The 14,344-nt window shown below is 32.1% G+C and overlaps 1 protein-coding gene across 2 annotated transcripts in view; it reads left to right on the forward strand.

Annotated features, from left to right (window-relative positions):
- The window catches only part of LOC130676453 (serine-rich adhesin for platelets-like), a 123,797-nt gene that overhangs the window by 82,217 nt on the left and 27,236 nt on the right, over positions 1 to 14,344 (forward strand). For both annotated transcript variants that reach the window (XM_057482663.1, XM_057482664.1), the window contains exon 3: positions 95 to 220. The gene's annotated coding sequence lies outside the window, so the exon portion shown is untranslated. The remainder of the gene's footprint in view (positions 1 to 94; positions 221 to 14,344) is intronic.

The following is a 14,344-nucleotide window of genomic DNA, read 5'->3' on the forward strand; positions in this document are numbered from 1 at the left end:
GAAAATTTTTTTATAAGTAATCATAGTTATAACAATAAACTTGTTAGTTTTATATGTACCGTGCATTAAATTATTTTTTTTTTTTTTGCTACAGAATGCAGAGACGTGGCCGAAGTAGTTCGGAAGTGGAGGTTGCGCAAATGCGCCCCATAAGTACGGCTGGCTAATAGACACTGGCACAGCCCAAGCCCGCCCCCGACACCCCGCAGCCAGACACCAGGTAAGCCGTTATTTCTCATATACACTATTTTCCACTCTTATCTTATGTGCGATAATGTCCTAAAAAAATTGCCACTCTTATAATCCTCCAGCTCATTTGCAATCTATCTCTGTTGACCAAGTTCTGATAAAATATTCAGTCCCCTCAATAATTTAGCAACTAAAAATTCTCTCCTAACGACGAGAATAAGGGTTCAAAAAATTATTACTTTCTTAAGATTTAAATATATATGACGCGGCTGCTTTTTGATGTTTAGATACATAGTAAATTTATGTACCTGAAGATCGTAACGTTTTTCGCCCTACGAAAAAAAAATTTGGAAAGTAAAAAATCTACTAGATAGATTTCTGAAATATTTCGCAATAAGTAGATGCTAATATGTCAGCCGAAAATCTTAAGCCAACCCTTACCTCCGAAACTACCCCTTAAGCAGTCAAATTTCATCAATTTTTTTCATTTTCGTTGTTCGAAAAACGTTCTGATCTTCAGGTACATGTAAATTTATTTTTTTTAATTGACCCGGGTCACAATATCTAGTCTCATCGAACCCAAGTAAGCCTCAATAAAGTCTCACTGAATAAAAAAAGCATTTTGAGCCTCAAATGATGTTCAAAAAGCATCAATGAGCCTCAAATAATGCTCAAAGAGTCTCAATGAGCCTCAAATAGTGATCAATGAGCCTCAAATAATACTAATCGAATTTAAATTACATAGTCGAGTAGTAGGTTCATTTGAGGCTCATTGAGGCTTCTTGAGGATCTTGGAGAATCATTTGAGACTCATTGAGGCTTTTTGAACATCATTTGAGGCTCAAAATGCTTTCTTTACTCAGTGAGGCTGGATTGAGGCTTACTTGGGTTTGATGAGGCTAGATTGAGGCTAGATATTTTGAAGCGGGGATATACTCGTTCGTTTTATTAGTCATGTATGTAGATTATATGATTATTGATCGTTATTTACATTAGATATTTAACTTATCATTTTCTACAGCTTGTCTTACATTTGTACACTATAAAAAATTGGGGGTAGATTCGGAGTGATTACGGATTTAAATCCGAATTCACTTCGTCACTCAGAGTTCCGAAGTTTTTAAAAAAATCACTGCGCATAAAGAGTTTGTCTTCAGCGGAGTGATTTCAGAATGATCTGGTATTTATTTCAATTCAATTCGATTCGGAGTTCGAATATTAAAATAAACTCCCCTTTGGAGTGAATTTCACCCCGAAGGGATTAAATAAATAAAAAACTATTATCCGCTCTGCATTCACTCCAGATTTAATCCGCGTTCACTCCGCAAGCTTTCTACAGTGCAGTGCCTATAGACAGATCGATATAGATTCTAATTTCTAATGTAATGAATAACATTAGTGCACATGTACGACAAGAATAGTCCTCGTTAGTCATTATTATCGACATATAATATTTATATTGACAAATCAATCTACTAGGTATCAATTGACAGTTGGTAATTATTATCATTTATAATTTTATACATCGCTATTTTTTATTACAATTGTCATTATTAATTAATTGATTGAAATTTGAATTATGTGTATGTATATGTAGGAAATAATTTATTATTAATTAATCATAATAGTGAGTAATTGAATTTAAAGTGCGTTTAATATTTATTTGAAATGAATATTTAAAAGAATGATCTTTGACAATTATAATAAATATTAAATGTTAATGACGAGTGTTGAGTGTAATTAGTATATACTAAAATATGTGGTATCCATTATTAAATATTTAATAATACTAAATTGAGTAAAAAATATCGAATAACACATTAGCTAGTAAAGTATGTAAAAGAATGAACGAGGAGGCCAAGGGGAAGGTCTTTCGACGAGAGAGAAAAGCACTCGGGCGTTGATATTAATTAGCCACTTGAAGTTAATTACTCGTGGCCACACGCGCGGGTTCCGCATAGTCCACCAGTCTCCGCAAGTACCTACTTTAACCGTCTCTTTATATCCCTCTTATATTACTCCATACTAAAGTTTTAGTGTAATAAGAGCAATAAATGAAAAATATTTTCCAATATTTTATCTTTTTTTTCATTCGCCCACACTCTCAACCCATTATCTCATCCATTTAATTAATTTTTCCCTATTTTATTACTTCAATACACTAGATTTATTCATTTAATTTTTCACTCTACAAAAACTACCTATTAAATTGATTATTTATTTTTTTAATTTTTACATATTACTGTCAATATCGATAGATAATGTGCGATTGTAATTGACATGGAATTATGTGTGTGATGTACACATATTATATAAACCTACTGTAATATATTGTATAGTTATGTTTAGTTGGATTGCAAGCAAAGTGATCGATCATTTACGTGGCTGAATACAGCGAGACGCGAATTACGCACGCTTCGTAGCTTCGTGTCAACTGTCGCTTGTATATATATATATATATATATATATATATATATGATGCTTTTGTATAAGGGGTAATAATACTAGCAATAGGAACCTGCAAGGGGACTAGCTAGAGGTTGTGTAGTGTACGGTATGGTATGGTATGGTATGGTATGGTGTAGAGTAGGATTGTGTGGTGTGAGCGGGTGGTGGTGTGTGAGGATAGGAGGGTAGAAGGTTGTTTGGGAGGGAGGGTGAGTTGAGTTGAGTTGAGTTGGTTGAAAAGGCTGTAGGAGGGACAGAGACGAGGCATTATCCGGGCATGACCCTCGATGTGAAATCAATACCGGAATAGGGCGCACTCCGAGTGTGCTTTGTTTCATGAATCTTATAGGAACATACATATGCAATCGATTCATTGCCATATATGTTATTATCATTTCTCATTGTCCAACCGTTTATCGTGCTAACTTTATCCTATTTAATTATCTCACTTGCTCTGAGTACATACATTTAAGTATATGGAGATCACTATACATACAAATTTCCGTAACATGTCGATAAATATACATATATATTAATGTTCATGATTGTGTGTGTGTGTGTGTGTGTGTGTCGTGTCAGGTAATTTTCACGCTTGTTAAATCGACGGATTTATCAACACGTCAATCACGATACAGCTATTTAATTGTTTTCATATTATTAATTGCAATTATTTTGTTTTATTAATTTTATCACGAGGATCAAGATTAATTTTTATTTTTTAATTATCAAATACATCTTGCTTTAATTACTAAATTTTTGATAAACATAGTCAATGTTATTCTTGAAAAAAATTGATTTTGATAAAAAATTCATGCATTTTTTTTTTTTTCACATAAAATATTAAAAAGTAATGATGAAAAAAAAATAAAAAACATAAATGTATAAATACGCAAAAAGTAAAAGCACAGCTGTAGTCATGAAAGTAAACACATGTTATCGATTTTTATAATATTGTATGGAAGAATTCCTCCTCGAGGTTCAAAGCAAAACCCGCGTCTTATTGTATGTACTGACACATTTTCTATAAATGTCTTTACCACTATTTAAATTTAACACGTGTTTCTTATGACGATAAATGACACAGAAAAAACTTTTTATCATTATGTCAAATCGCAGTGTGTACTTTTATTAAAAATTTATCTTTCTTTAAATAATTGAATATTAACAAGTAATTTATTTGTACGGTTAGTTTGGTGATTTATTTGCCAAACTTGGACTTGTAGTTGGATAGTAAGTAAGTAGATGCATATAATTTGTAGTTTAGAGTTGACAGATAAATAATATGTATATAGAGAGAATAATAGAGGACAAGGTGGAGTACAAGAGCCGGCTAAAGCAAGCGCGTGAATTCATCCGCAGGACATTTATTACCAGTATCTCTTCCCTTGACAGTCAGCCCAACATATACATGTTACGCAATGTGCATATGAGTATTTTCATAAATGGAACACACGTGTTTCCACTGACGCTTTCAAATCCCCATTTAAATATTAATATTTTTATTGCTCGAATCTGTACACACGTACCCGGGTTATTAAAACTTTTTTTATTTTTTATACCATCCGTTAAGAATTTTTTTAACTTAATATTTATATTAATAAAAGCGGATATTAATTGTGTATGATTAAGAAAAATTATTCGGTAGCAAATGTTCACATGGTTGTCTGGCAAAATGGCCGAGCACCCAGAGAGCGAACGAGCTTGCGATACTCGGAACGTAATTAAGCCGGGGCAAATTGTGTCGTTTCCACATGCTGTAGGGTCGAGTGTGTAGAGAACATGGGGAGCAAGAAAGAGGATGGATGTATATGTATATAATGCGATGAAATAGGATCGAAGAACGAGATAGCAAGAGTAAGAGGAAACTCAGTAGCTCTCTCTCTCTCTATCAAACCTCGCTGTAACTCTCTGGGATATGCTGCAGTCACCTAATTACGCGATGATTTAATAATAAGTCGTCACGTGTGTTTCCACCGACCCCAATATAACCAATCGAACTTTAAATACACGCTTGTAATAATTTAATATAATTTATTACCGTTAATCCAGATAGAAAAAATAATAATGATAATAATTTTCTCCCATTTATTTTATACAAATCTCTAGAGAACAAAAATCGTTTTGTCTGTAAATAAATTTTTTTTTTTAACTTTTTATGCAACGGAAATGAGCAATTCACGTTAGTTACATTTCATAACATTCTCGCGTTTCATAGAGATGTTTGCTAGAGAAATATTTAGATACCCGTCTGAATTTCACTTAAATTTTGACCTTTGGATTCATACGCATTATATTCAAATGTAACTTAAACTCCCCTTTTCTCACTGTTATTGACAACATCAAATAAATTCAAACATTGAAATAAAATTTTCGTTGGGAATTTAGGTATGGTAATCGTGAATGGAACACATCAATTTATTAAACAAATGAATATTATATCTTTTATTAAAATACGCGCTCTAGGGTATGTCTTCACTCGTAAGAGATTTAGCTTAGATTAACTTATTCTTTTAGTATTATTTAACACTGAGGTCCACCAACCTCTCCTCTTTTTGTATAACAAAGATCTCTAAGTTCAAAATATATATATATATGAGTGCAAATGAAGAAAAACATATTGCCTTGCATTTACTTGGAACATGGGCCTCAATCTCTCGTCGACCCAAGTACCTAAGGTCATAAAATTTGATCCATGCTAGCTTTTTTTTCCTTCCTTAAGTAAACATATACATATTTTGAACTTAAATATATATACTACAACTTAAATGCAACACTGTTCGAAATATTATTTCGAACAGAATATATAGTAAAGAGAAATAATAAAATAAAGTATTTATAAGAATAAAGATTGATTTTTGTACAGAGAATCCAACAATTTTCGTTTCAAATTATATTTTGTATTAAAACTTTGATCTTTGGTTTAAATATTTTGAGTATAAAATACTACAGCAGTTTATAAACTCGACGATGGACTCAAAATAATAAATAAATAAATAAATTCACGACATATTTTAAACTTTTGAATAAAAAATAAAAATAAGTTTGTTAATAGTAGTGGTTAGTCGTAGGATTTATTGCGACGAGTTAGTAGCTCACACTCCCAAGCGTGGCGTCGACCCAACTTTACTTCATCGCCACTACTCGACTTCTCGCACCCAAAGCGACTTCCGTGAATACCTTAGCTTGGTTGAGTTTACTCCAAAATAACCACCGCATACGGTGGCTTTGAATATACCCTACCTACATACTGCCTATACAAAGTACTTTCACTACATACATGCTACATATTACACTATACATATATAAAGGATAGTAGTAGGGCTCTATACATGTATACATACATGGAAAACATATTTACAACGGATACGATAAGCACGCGCGGTCATATCGACTGCACCATGCAAACTGCTGCGAAATTTAATATCCCATACCTCTGGGGGACACATGAGCTAAAGCTAAAGAGCAAAAGAGAAAACAACAATGTGCAACTGAATAAGTATTACATATTTTTATCTATATATATATGTATATATTTATATATACGTCGTTACGATGAAACAATGCAATTTCAGAGTCCCTTGAGCATTTTACGAAATAAATATTTACATTTACGTTCAAATAAAACTTTAAAAATATATAAATATATGAATATACGTCTAGAAAAATGATCCAATCAATTTGAAGGGTGGAATTATTTTTTAATAAACTGATTTTTTATTTCTAAGTATCAGTAATTTGGAGATATTTAATCAGCAAATGATATTTGAGGAAATGTATAAAGAAAATTTTGTTGTCAACTTATCTGAGCAGTATCGCGATTGAATTACGCGTATTTGAACATTATTTTTGAGAGGATTTTATCTCAGAGATCTGTTTGGCCCCTTTTTCCTCTATTTGAAATAGTTTGTGTGTTTAAATGGATTGTAAACTTTTGGTATTTTTAAATTTAAAATTATACTGTTCATATTTGAATTCACGTTATTGTGATGATAATAATAATAACAGTGATGGCAATATTAATCGGGAATAATATTAGCATGTTTAATGGATATAATTTTAAACAATTAGTCATATAAATGTTTACATCAATACTCAATGTGGATTTGAATGTTAAATAATACACTCGTGAATAATTAAAGTCATGTTCTTTAAAAGGAATTAAATATTCATTAAATAAAAATTCAAACCAAAAAAAGCCAGCGGTGATAAATGAATTTGAATAATAATAATTAATTAAATTTTTCATGATATGTAGAAATGAATAAAATGAAAAAGTTTGTGGACAATTTGCTGAATTATTAAATTATCATAAGCTCTTTTTATTCTTCTTTCAATATTCATCGTCTTTTAAACTTTAAAATTTTTTTTAAACGTTTATTTTTACTCAAAAGTTGATTTTTAATTCTCTATTTTTTCACTATCACGAGCATCTTCTTCGTCATTTTCTTCTCATTCTCGCTTGCATCCTCCACCTGTCGACAATTCATTTTCGTCCTCTCTCTATCTCTCCCTTTCTCAGTTGCTTTTGCTTTGAGGTAACGTGGCACTTTATCAACCCAGCCACCAAGTTCGTGAAGCCGCTTTATTCATAATTAACCGGCGCCCGCTCCAGCTCATTCTACTCATCTCACACACGTGTAAATTGGATGGGTAAACGTCGACTGCAGCAGCGCACAAAATCTCCTAGTAGACCACGCGCATCATCCTCCTTGTCATCATAGCATAGTTTCGCTGTACTTGCACCTACACCCTACACTAAACTCCTCGTTGTCGTCATTACACATACATTTATATACATATATTCCAAAAGTTACTTTTAACATACTGAGGCATTGTAAATATTGTCTTTTCTACAAGAATTATTTCTCGTACATCTTGTAATGTCACACGCTCGTTTTCCTTCTTGGCTAAACATATATTATAATCGTGCATAAATATATCGTTATATTTTTTTTTAAATTATCCACTAATTTTATTTACCCAGCATTTAAGTTCATCTCGGCCAATTAATTATTAAAAATTTTTATTATTAAATTGAATTATAATTACGAGAAAATAAATAATCTTTTTATGAATAAAATTCACTAAAGCTGCTATTGATAATTAAAGTAAGCATTCTTGTGATTTGTAACAGAATAAACTTGAGACACTTGAAATAATTGAGGCTATTAATTTATTTTAATTAGAATCTTATTTATTTTCTTGTATAATTTTTATCATCCATTGTGTGACATAAAGAATAATATAAAAATGTATTAATATAAAAAATATATTATAATAGATATTTGATTTATCAAAGGACCACTATTATCATGAGAAGCTTTTCTTCTTTTGATGCTGTATAGTCGATTTCCTTACCCTCTTGTAATGCAATTGTTATCCGTGTGCACTGGCTTCCGAGTTCAATTCTCCTTGGAAATTTCTCTCAGTTGAGTTTCCTCTTGAATCGTGAAAATATCATTGTAGTAGTAACAGTAGTAGTAGTAGTAGTAGTAGTAGTAGTATAAGTAGAAGCAGAAGTAGAGAAGTAGAGTAGTCACAGTGTTAGTAGTAGTGTAGAAGTTGTCGTCGTCCTTCGCCCTCGACTTGGTGACTCGTTGTATACACGCCGAGAGAGCAAGAGTTGTCGTGGGAGAATTTTAATTACGTCTACTGCTAGAGAGAAGCACGTTCGCGCTTCGACCGATCGACCGTGTTAATGTGCTTGTGTCTGTACGCCTCTATGTACGTATATATGTATATATGTGTCCATGACCCAACATCTATTTGCTACTGCTGGTGCTTTTGCTGCAAGCTTCTGCCCTGCTGCAGAACATGAGGCTAGTATGCAACATACTACGATTATTATTATTATTATTTTAATCAAGCTTCCATTCTCTATGAATTTATTGCACGACAATCGTTGGATTATTCAATGCTACTCAGAATTCTATCCACGCGCACGAGCTTTTTTATTATATTTTTTTAACCTGTCTACTCAAATATTAAATAAATATTAAAAGTAGAAATAAAAAAAATTGTATTATTGGCATTAAATAAATTTATTAAGTCTCTTCTATTTAATTAAAAAAACTTTTAATATTCTTACAGAATTTATTTTTAAAAAGACCGCAAAAATATTTTAAAAGACGTTGATTAAACCCCCAGTAAACTTGTAGAGTATACTGACAACCCAATGGGGAATTACAGATAAATCTCATGGGTATAACAGACACACACACACTCACTCACCAACAAACTAAACTTATATTAGATCCTCTCATGTATTTAGCCGTGATATTGGGCTAGTGAAATTAGTTCTGCCTTCCTCAACTCTCCCTACACTACCCACTTTTTCATCTTTATCTATCTATTTTTCTCATCTCTTTTTTTTTTACAGTACAGTAATCCTCTTCGCACAGTCCGGTTATATTGAGCTAGCGAAACTTCCCCAGGAAACTTTCCGTTAAAGTTAGATCATTCACTAGAACTGTCGTCCAAACGATTTTCATCAATTTTTCTTCTTTAAATCTTTTTTATTTTATTTTTATTCCATACATTCCTTTGTTACTTTATTTTCCGAGCTTATACTTTCGTGAAAAACTTTAATACTCACTCAACATATTATAATACTTAAATAAATTTATGCAGATAATACGCTTTATTAATTATTATTATATAACTTGGTATAAATTTGAAACACGAACAGTTAATATTCAAATTATATGATGGATTTAAAGTATATAACATGTAATTGAGGTAAACAGGATGATTGACTTAACGATGTTTACGATGCATCAGATAGTTTAGTATAACTTTGTCGGATTTATGTCTACACAACTGTTTGTATATATATATATATATATGTATATGCACAATAAAAATGAATGAGAGAGAGATATTATTCGACACAGACCAGTTAGTAAATTAGCCCTTCCCCGAGGCGAATTGGTCAATTTGATTTTACGATCGTCCCTGACTGAATTTAACGTCATATCATTTAACTTACACAATTGTCTATCGTTTTATGCTTTTATATCATTATTTATTACTATTTAATAGTTTAACTATATCAAAGTTGTGTTTATGTATCAAAGTTTTATAGCTCTTGAAAAAACCAACTACAAAATGAAAACATATTTGTCTTTATAAACAAAAATAATGTTTATATTATAAAATGACAAAAGGTAACAATAAATAAAGTACTTGTAATTGGATTAGTTTAAAAAAAGAGTAAAATAAAAAAAAAGTAGCTCTTCCGCAAGTAACGTTGATTAAAGGAAAATAAAGTGGAACGTAGACAAGAGAAAAGGATTGTTGGAAAAGAAGTAAAGAGTCTAAAGTAAAAAAAAGTAAAATAAAAAAAAAAATTTTATACTTCCATATTTTACTCTCTGACACTGTGTTATTAAATATCACAATCTCTCCTCATACATTTATTCTTATAATTAATTTCATTTTACATTTTTTTTAACTTTTATATATGCATACTCAAAGGGTCAAAAAGTCATTAAAATTTTTTTTTAAGGTTTTCTTTTTTTTTTTTTTTTGTAATTTCATTCACCGCTAAACTCTCAAAACGATTATTTATGTTTATTCATCATATTACTACACTCAAATCTCGCTTATGATTTAAGTACTTAAATACTTTAAGTACTTATAAATTTAAACAAAATAAGATTAAAAGCTCTATTAATTAAATATATTTACTAAGTATTTTTCAATAAATTTGAACAAGGCAATCGCGGTTATCTCAAATCAATGCATCGTATTCGGTCAGTCGTATCCTCGCATCATGTGTGCATATATATACGTGTATACTGTTGGATAGAACGGATAGTGGCTGGATTGCGAGATATCAGGTTATCCACGATCTCGAATATCTACATGATGGTAGCGGCACTGGTAGTAGTAGTCGTAGTAATAGTAATAGTAATAGTGGTACTGGTGGTGGTGATAGTGGTAGTAGTAGTGGTGAATCCTGTGTGCCGCAAATACAAGTAAACCGGCTTTCCACAATTCTAGCTCACTAGCACAGACATCAGCAGAAGTACTAGTACATAGCAGTAGTAGTAGCTTATAGCTATACTATATATATAGTTGGAGCAGCAATACGAGTACCAATGCAAGCCATAGTAGCGTGCATAGATTGGATACGATTACATTGTTCTCTAATTTACTCGCTATTTCCACACTCATTAGAAACCAAGAGACACTTTGAGTCATTGAGGCTTTTAACAAAGAATCAATTGACTATAGTCTCAACTTGCGGAACTCTAAATAACTATTAAACTAAAAAATTTTATTCAACGAAAAAATCAAAGCAATAAAATTTTTTTTTTAATGTATTGTTAAGTAATTCACTCAAAGCAGTAGTGCACATTGATATGTACACGCATGTATATTTATAATGTTAACTCGACGGATGTTAAATCTGAGACGAGAACAAGGGAATGATTCCCACGAGTCTCTCAGGAGACGTCTCAGTTTAGTTGTGTGACGCACTGAGAGAAGCACAGCGAGCGAGTAATTACGTTACGCGGCAAATTAATTAGCCATGCGACAACCGGTCGGTTACCGATGTGTCCCCTAAGGTGGTGGCATTGGCGGTGACGGTGGCTTGCGGTCCGCTGCTTCCTACGATCGATTATACTTGTCACTGTCACATCCTTCTACTCGTCTATTGACGAGCAAACCCGGATGTATGTATAAACAACTACATGTTTATCATCTATTTAAATTTATTTTTTGCTAAACGGTGTGCAATTATTTTCGCGTAAATATTTTTAAAAAACATCTTTAAAGTCAGCTCACGTTTTAAACGACACTTGAGTGTCATCGAACTGTCGTTATATGTTTCCATATGGATGTCTAACGGGTTTTCGAGAAGAATGTACAGACTGTATAACCCAAGACGACGACAATGTACGATGAAAATAAGGATGAGGATGGCGATGGCGTCGGGTACAACGACGACAACGAGGACGACGACGAGAAGCCTCGGACGAAAGAGAAAATAGGGTATATAATGTTAAAGAGAGATAAAGCTGTTGTAATATGTTGCTGGGAGCGACAGACGTCAGTTCGTTTTATCGTCTTATACTCGGTTGGCTGGTGAAAAAGTCGGGATGAAAATTTCGTGTGGATATTGGTCTTGGATCTACAATTATTATTTTTTCTTTTGCTACATAATTGTAACAAAGGATTATTACATTTGTATAGCTGGTATGAAAGTAAATGGGTTTTATCGATAAGTCATTTTTGCTGAGAGCAAAGCGCGACTTTAGCATTTCTATCGTCAGACAGACCTCCTATCTCATGGAATATGCATGACACGCCGATGCTCCCGGTCCCTGATCTAATTATACAGAGCGTCGCGCGAACCACAAGCACGACCGCTTGAGGTAGGTACTTACTTCAATACTGCCTTGGCATTCCTCATCACCCTTACACATTCTCTTCATCTACATTTTTATCTCTTTCTTTCACTTTCTTTCTCTGATACTCTGGCTTCTCCCGAACTTGTTGAAAAAAATAAATCAAAGTAATGCAGTAAAGAATGAAAAAAGAATCAGTAAATTTGTGTCGACTTGTTCTCATTACTCCTTAGGATTTAAACGCTGATGCATTAACTCACGAAGTAGTGAGACTCCCTCATGCCTCATACTCAATTTGTAGTAAATGTTGAAAGCCAACGTATCTCTATACTATCTCTGTTAAATATACATGTATATCTACTTGCGATCCATATAGTTACATAGTTAAATAGTTACACGGATCTATTTCAGTTCTTGTCGTTTACTTTATCTATCTCTCTCAGTCTCTTTGGCTTAAGCTATCTTCTCTTCTTGTTTGTGAGTCAGTTATCGCCGTCGATTCGAATTATCCGAGGTCGGGAGTTAAAGTTCTACTTGACTGCTGGTTCTGTTAGCAGCTCTGAGCATCTGAGAGTTCGTGTGGCTTGGTGCCTGCTGCTGCTCCTGCTACTGAGAGTCTGTATAGTTGAGGCGCGTCTACCATCTAAACTGAGTAGTTGAAAGTGAAGCGAGCACGATCCTCAAGATAATTTAACTTGGTCTCTGCTTTGCTTTAATATTATCGATTTTATTTAACATCGTGCATCCATCGCCTATTAAAAATATTTTTTTACGTTATTTGATACGTGAAAAATCTCTTGAAACGTTTCTTGGATCATTAAACTTTTTAAAATTACAATTAATCCGAAAAAAAAAATATCTAGATTTAATTTTTTTTCTTTTGGTTTAAATAAACTGAGGGCAAAATATATATGTGACATTTTTCGAGGAGCGTTGAACTAAAATTGTTAAACTTTGTTAAATGGTAATCTCATATTTTAAAAATATAAACGAATAGATCGAAATTTAAAATAAATTGATGTACGTGTCTTATGAATGAGGTGTCAATCACCTCGAAAAACGGTGAAAGATAAATTTATCGTACTTGTATAGTACTATGAATAATCATTTCCCGGTATTAATAACTTTACATAAAAGTTGAATCGATAGTCGCGGCTTATTTTTTTCGCATCGTATTTCAAAGGATTTAATTTTAAAAAATTTTAATACTCTCAGTTAGTAAAAAATTGACCGACTTTCTACAAAGTTTAATTGATAAAATAAAAAATTATACCACCGTTTATTAACACTTTGAATTAATTAAATAAGAGTAGGCTTAAAAACTATAATCAATACTCATAAATTAACGTTCACTCATTTTTCTTTGTGTTATATCGGCGTAACACGGAATTTCACTTTTATAATAACGCATACACACACATACTTCCTGACACTTTATATATAGATATATATTCATACATTTTCACATGGAAGCGCCTCATAAACACCGGGTGAATATAAATCGCTTGTTCGTTTGCGCTATCTCATGCCGACCGGTATATCCCACCGTATATAGTAATAATAATAATCGTAATAGGTAAGTAAATGTTATGGAAAGGGAATAAAACGGAAGAAGGAAAAGCTTATTTATATATAGATATATATACACTTAAATATACTTTATACGTATAAGTATATAATGGAGAGGATAAAGTGAAGAAGAGCAATAAGATTGTGATTTAACTGTATAGCGTTATTCAAGTTCCCTCACGATTTCACGATACAGTTATTTTACAGTCACGGTGAATCTGTGGTATGTTTACGGCACCAGAATTGCTTTTAAAATTCTGCATTCCACTTAAACTATTTATTCATTGACCTAAACCGATATAAATCGAAACGTAGATTTAGCGGACAATAAAAATTATTTCTCGTTCTATACACAAAAAAAAACTTGGACTGAAAGTAAATATTCTTGATTCAAAAAAATTATTTGGAAAACCTCATTCGGGTCAAGTAGAAATTCCTTCTGACCAAGACAAATTATCTTGACTCAAGAAAATTCCGAAAACGTTTGTTTTCCAAAATATTTTCTGGACTCAAGATTTTTTTCTGTGTACGCGAAAATAAATAATCTTAAAAAATTACTGTGTAAAGTAGTAATGAAGCGTCGAAGAGTTAATTTAAGATGTTTTGACATTTCAAAGGGCAATTTTTAAAATTTTTTATCGTGATAAATTTATTTTACACCGGTATTTGTAAACGTCAAACTACTTTTTTACGGTTTTATATCCTATGTTTTACTGATTATAGTTCATTTCATAAAAATTTTTTAATCATTTTTTCATGAATTCAATTTGTTTTGCATTTAA

This window comes from Microplitis mediator, chromosome 10 (assembly GCF_029852145.1).
Source record: "Microplitis mediator isolate UGA2020A chromosome 10, iyMicMedi2.1, whole genome shotgun sequence".
Taxonomy (NCBI): Eukaryota; Metazoa; Arthropoda; class Insecta; order Hymenoptera; family Braconidae; genus Microplitis; species Microplitis mediator.